This window comes from Lynx rufus, unplaced genomic scaffold, assembly GCF_022079265.1.
Source record: "Lynx rufus isolate CCGP_SWC_20201006 ecotype Redwood Valley unplaced genomic scaffold, mLynRuf1.p SCAF_1, whole genome shotgun sequence".
NCBI lineage: Eukaryota > Metazoa > Chordata > Mammalia > Carnivora > Felidae > Lynx > Lynx rufus.
The window spans coordinates 125065646-125072306 of record NW_025814823.1 but is presented as its reverse complement, the minus strand read 5'-3'; the positions used below and the strand labels follow the sequence as shown (position 1 = coordinate 125072306).

General features: G+C 43.2%; 1 pseudogene; it reads right to left on the bottom strand.

Annotated features, from left to right (window-relative positions):
* Positions 1 to 1872: 1872 nt before the first annotated feature.
* Positions 1873 to 6019, bottom strand: LOC124509613 (dual specificity protein phosphatase 5-like; annotated as a pseudogene).
* Between the last annotated feature and the right edge of the window lie 642 nt (positions 6020 to 6661).

The following is a 6661-nucleotide window of genomic DNA, read 5'->3' as shown; positions in this document are numbered from 1 at the left end:
GAAGCATTCTAAAGATGGAATGTGCTTATTATCGTTACTTGTGTTATATTTATTTATATAATTTTGCATATATAGTCTGAATTTTTTTTTTTTTGATGAGAGTAAACAAACGTCAAGTTTCTCTTCTTTTGATTGTATAGGTGTGCCAGTGTGATTTGGTCTTTTAAGAAAAACAAATTTTATGAACTGCTGGTTAATTTGTTAATGAAGTATGACTTACCATGAATGTTTAATTGACAGACTTTTCTTATGATATTCATAAAAGTGTTGCGATGCATAAAAAGGACTGTACTGTCTTCTTTTTTAATATTTATTTTTGAGAGAGAGAGAGAGAGAGAGAGAGAGAGAGAGAGAGAGAGAATTCGAAGCAGGTTCCAGGCTCTGAGCTGTCAGCGCAGAGCCCGATGCGGGGCTCCAACTCACAGACCTCGAGATCATGACCTGAGCCAAAGTCAGATGCTTAACAGACAGAGCTACCCAGGTGCCCACACCCGTGCAGAAAGATAGTTGAAGGCTGTGAGGAAGGCAGCCCAGCTTCATAGCGCAAGCCTCATGTGGAGTGGTGGCCATAGGAAGCAGTGGCCCTTGGTTTGTTCTTGTGCTTTTGGCTCTCTTTTTTTTTCTTTTTACTTTTTTTGATTTTACACTATAAACAATAACAACAACAATAACCAGTAACCTATTGCTCTTCTTCATATTCATATGGATTTTAGGGAACTACTGTTTTTTTCTCTTGAATAAATCTATAAAATTCCAGAAGTCAACAGCTTGAAGACAACCTCCGGGGCAGGGAAGAAAACACATGTTGTAAAAGACGAGACAAGCACATACAAGGACAACTAGCTGGGGCAAATGGCTGTTTCAATGCCACCTGACCTAAACAGTAGGTATTCTTTTTCTCCTCCCATCTCCTGCCACCCCCTCAAAGGCCTGATTTGGTCTAAGTTCTGCAGAACTCTTTTCAAATGACATAAGAGACAGTTTGTGGAGAGATGCAATAAGAAAAATTGAAGTATGAATAAGAATCATGCAAAGTCAAAAGTCAGGGAAGAATCCACAGGGGACAGGACACTCAGAAAGGTTGATGTCTCACTACTTCAACTAATTGCCTCCATTGGACTCATGACAGAATCTCAAAAAAAAAAAAAAAATTGAGGTTTCAAATCAGCATATAGACTATGTCCTTACAAACCCTGTTGGGTTATTTTTCTGACTGGATGATGATAAGCTTATGTCCTGAAGGAACGGAGAGAGATTCTGAGATTGCCAATGTTAAAATAAGGTGGAAATTGTGCTTCCTTCAAAATGAATTGGCTTCTTAACTGCTTTTTCTCTTGATCTAGCACCTACTTTCTTCCATTTTGCTATAGGTTATCTATTGCCTTAAGCTTGAAAGGAAAAGGCGAATTAGGAGGTGTACAGACTGTGCAGTCCTGAGAGGTCACCAGATCTGGAAGTACAGTAGTCAGATGCTATTTTCTTAACGGCTTGAACTTCCTTTAGTTCCAAAAACCTATCCCTAAGGTTGGTCTGAAGTTCATTTGCAATCCCGGTGGCCATTTACTATCACCTACAGTGGGAAAGAGTGAGGTTTTTAGTCTTGCACAGGTATGAAATATCTGAGTTTAAAAAATAAAATCACAGGGGCGCCTGGGTGGCTCAGTCGGTTGGGCATCCGACTTCAGCTCAGGTCATGATCTCACAGTCCGTGAGTTCAAGCCCCACGTTGGACTCTGTGCTGACAGCTCTGAGCCTGGAGCATACTTTGGATTCTGTGTCTCCCTCTCCCTGTGCCCCTTCCCTGCTCACACTGTGTCTCTGTCTCTCTCTCTCTCTCAAAAATAAAGATTAAAAAAATAAAAAAAATTAAAATCACAGTTTTTTGGGGTTGGGCTGATTCTCCCAGCCATATTTGTAGGCTGTAGATATGGCCGTGGGGCTTCTACTGAGGTCTGAGACTGTTGAATGGGTGGGCACTGGAGCCAGCAGTGAGGTAGGAAATGTGCGGTAGGAACCCTACGTATCAGGTCTCAGTGTCTGCAAATGGGCTATGAATGAAGAGCTGGTTGCCTCTCATTGGAAGGAGGGAGTCTGGGTGTGTGGAAGGCAGGATCTCAGACTCCTATTGCAAGAGCTGCTAGCCCATGAAGCCAAAGCTGGGGGTGACCACCACACTCCTCCTCTGCCTGATGTAATTGAAGGCATCCTTCATGCAGAATTGCTTGCTTTTCATGAGGTAAACCATGCAGATGGTGGGTGAATGACAGATCCCAGCCTCACAGTAGACCAGGACCTTGCCTCCCCTTTCCCTGACATAGTCATTGAAGCCCATTTGCTTCTTGAAGTGAGAGCTAAGGTCAGCCACGTGGCTGTCTTACACGGGATCCATTTGTACTGCAGGTGGGTCATGCAGGACTCCAAGGTCCACTGTGAGGCATTTAGCAGAGCTGTGATGTGCAGATTGGCCAAGAACTCCCACTTGGAGGCACTTCCAAGGTGGAGCAGCTGAAGGATTTCAACTGGGATGCTCTGGTCCTGGTCATAAGCTGGCACTGATTTCCCACACTGGCTCTTGAGGGCTTTTTTGGTTTCAAACATCTGTAGTGAAATGAATTTTACACCTATGCAACACTCAGGATATTCCCATTAGAAAGCCTCCCATCCTGGGGCACCTGGGTGGCTCAGTCGGTTAAGCGTCCGACTTTGGCTCAGGTCACGATCTCACAGTTCTTGAGTTCCAGCCCCATGTCGGCCTGTGGGCTGACAGCTTAAAGCCTGGGGCATGTTTTGGATTCAGTGTCTTCCTCTCTTTCTCTACCCCTCTCCCATTCATGCTCCGTCTCTCAAAAATAAATAAAAAATTAAAAAAAAAAAAAGAAAGAAAGCCTCCCAAAGGAGGAGGTACACCGGCGGGCCGACGGGAAGCCACGTGACAAGTGAGGAGTGCAGCACGCCCACATCGTCGCTCTCCTCAAGCAGGTCCTGGTCTAGCACAAGGTTGGGCGCTGCAGCAGCCGCGCATGCGTAAGCCGCCTTCTCAGGCAGCACGCAGTGTCGCGTCTGCGCTGACCGTGTCTGAAGCAGCACCACGCAATGGAGGTTGACCGTGAGCGACTGGCTCTGGGTTTTTGGTTATGCATTTTTGCTGGGTAGAGCCGTTGGATGATCCCAGCTGGAGTCTGCCTTCACACGTGAATGAGATCTTTTCTGTCAGGTGACATGGCTTTCCTCTCAGGTGCACAAGTAAGTAGCTGGTGCTCTGGTTCCTGTCAGGGAAGGAATGTTCCAGAAGCTTTCTGGTAGCATTTCGTGAGGATGGGGGTGGGAAATCGTGGAAACAAGCACCTAAGTCTACTGATGCCCCTAAGTATGGGCTGTGGCTATCAGTGTCCGCCCTCCTGTTCTGTGTTCCTTCAAGGGCTGCTTCTACCTGCTCCTGGCTCCTCCAGGCCTGTCATCCCTTAACTCAGACTTTTCTCCTTGATGGTCCAGGATGATAAACTCGAGATGTGTGTGTAACACGTGAATACATCCCTGATAGAAAAGTGTGGCTACTTTGGAAATACTCTGAAGGCTCCTGCTGGCCCCGCAGCCACTCAAGTCTCAGGACTCCAGTGAGGGATTGGCATTAGTTCTGACAGTGACAAGAGAGCGTTGGAGGGAGGGTGAAATTTGGTTTCTGTTTCTCAAAGCAGTCAGAAGGATGGGTTTATGGGAGTGATGCTTGTCTCACATGATGGCGGCCCCTCTACCGCTATTCTCATCATCCTCCTCACGGAGGGGAGCTGGGCCTTGTTCTGTCTGAATGTCTGAATACTGCTGTGCCCTAGATTGTGTGTTGGCCAGGATTAGTGCCACCTTCGAGGTCACTTAGGTGAGGAAGGGGGAGCTGGAATGGGCGTATGTTTGCCCTTGGGCAAACTTGTATTGTTGAACAGGTCTCTGGTTGGGATACAACCTATTCCCCTGTTGTTGACCTTCTTTGTATCATCTGCCTTAGGGCTGCTCCAAAGCTGACCTGGACGTTGGGATGTCAGTTCGTCACCCTTAGCATTCCCAGCCTCTTTGGAATATTCTGTCACCGGCTAGCTTGGGTATAGGACACTAAGGCCTTAGCTACTGGTCAGTGTCAGGTAAGAGCCTGGGAATCCCCAGGTTTGGAGGACATTGCTAGAGAATGACCACTGGTTGAGGGGTGGACCTTTGGTCTCACAGAAAGGTTAAGTTTCTCATCATTTAAGGAGCTTTCTGACTAATGACTGCTTAACTTCTATTATTAGCTATGTAATTATTTAATATTATTTATATTAGCTATTTTAATTTTATTTGTTGAATGAAACTGATGAGGTATGGAAAACATGTCAGCATCATTTACTAAGATTTTTAATTATCATTAATAACATTCTTTAACCATAGTACCAAGGTTGTAGTCCCTTATGTTGGATATGTATCTCCTAGGCAAAACTGGCATAAATAATATATTATTCCACTTATATGAGGTACCTAGAATAGTCAGATTCATAGACATGGAAAATATAATTGTCATTGATAGGGCCTGGGCAAGGAAGGGAGTGGGGAGAGACTGTTTAATTGGAATTCGAGTTTCAGTTTGGGATGATGAAGAGTTCTGGAGATGGAAGCTGGTAGTATTAGCACAATAATGTGAACATACTTCTGTGCCACAGAACTGTACACTTAAAAATGGTTAAGATGGTAAATTTACTTTGTCTATTTAGCAAAAATAAAAATATATATCTTAAAAAAGCAAAACTGATACTGTTAGGATAGTAGTTACTGTGAGCTGGCAGGTTGGTCAATAGTGACCACAGTGGAGCATGAAGGGACCTCCTTTAGGTGTGCGGAATGTTCTTAATTTGGGTGGTGGTCCTATTGGTATGTTCAGTTCATGAAAATTCATCAAGCTGTATACTGACATGCACTTGTGTCTGTATACTACAGTGCAAAGTTACCGTGGAAGAAAAAGAAAGCAACGTCAAGTTATGAAGTGCTTTAATTTGTGCTAGAGTAAACTACTGAGTGCCATGTGTAAGGCAACTCCCACTCACTTAGCTCTATTACAACACTCTGAGGGAGGTGCTGCTTTATGAAAGGATATTGAGGAACAGCAGTTTCCAAGGAAAAAGTAATCATTTACAAGTTTGTAGTAGGAGATCTCAAATATCTCAAATCTTCTGGGTGTACATCTCTAAGGGTACATTTTCTTGCCTACTCAGTTTAAAGTGTTTCAGTCTTTAAAATAGAACTTGTAATTCTTAAATAAGACTCGGTGTTAAATTACATGTGTCTCAACCAGAAGGAAAAAAAAATCTCCAATTTAAACTAAACATAAACTTTCTCACTCATGTAAATTTCAGGGTGAGTTGGGATCATAGGATTATCTGCTAGCTCTGGATAGTTCAAAAGCAATCATGGTAGTCTTTATTATTATTTTTTTTAATCTAAGTGATTTTAGAAAATTATAATCCTCTTAAAATTTTTTAGAGGGTGGGGATCAAACTAGGAACCCATTTGGAAAGGAAAATCATCCTCAGAGCATATTTCAGAGATATTTGGGAAGATGTACATTTAAAAAAGTACACAGTATACTATTTTGTATTAAAATATCCTATTCTTTTTCATCCCTATTTATTTTAGTAGAGGGAGAAACATTCTGATATGTCTTTCCTTCTAGATTCTGGTTTCCTTTGTCTGTCTTTTGTCCTCACCCTTCTATTTCCATATTTCTCTGAGGCATGTTTGTCCTTCCCTGAGTTGTTTTACTGAGCTTTGCAACAGTAGCACATCTACCTTTAGTCTCAGCCACATCCAATTATCTCTGGCTGGCTGGTTAGAACTCACAGCAGCCGTGGGTGGGATCCTTCTGCAGTACAGAGAGGCATGTGCCCTGGCTGGCTGCTCTGGGCCTTGTTCTCTGTCATACCCCATCAGATTTTTGAGACTGCATCTTGCCCCAGGGATTGGATCTGGTTAAAATAAACTGTTCAAAACACTTGCTCATAGAGTCGTTATCTGGGGAGGTTGAGAAAGAAGGCAAGGAAGGAGAATTATTTTGAAAACGATAAAGAAAACAGTACAGGAAATGGGTAAGAGACAGGGACAGAGGTTAGTTCTTATCATAGCCAAACTGGTGCATCTTGCTCTGTATCTTCTAAAATATCTTCTCTGACCAGCACTTTGTAGGATGTCTGCTGGTAACTGCTACTTATTTCACAATCCTGAATTCAAGGGTGCCCATCAGAAAAGAATACAGTCTCTATTGAAAAGACTCCCACATGAAGCCCATTGTGCTATCCCCTAATTTTAGTTTGAATTCAGGCATGCTAACATGTTTTAAATGGGGAATCTGTGTGCAACCTCACTCACTGCAGACAGGCTATTCTCCTGCTATGTGGAAACATCCCATTTCTCTTCCCAACTGTGTCTTTGGTCAACAGTTATAAACTTTCTGAGACAGCTGGTTGTATATTAAAGTCTATTTATAACAGTCAACGGACAACTGCTTATTTATGGAGAATCATGGCAATTTTTGCTTAGGAAGGACAATTGGGGCATTTCTTCTGTTGTGGAGCGGGTTCAGCCGCTGGACTCCACAAACATTGCCTCACTTGTCTTCTTACATTCTGTGGACTGAGGTTACCCT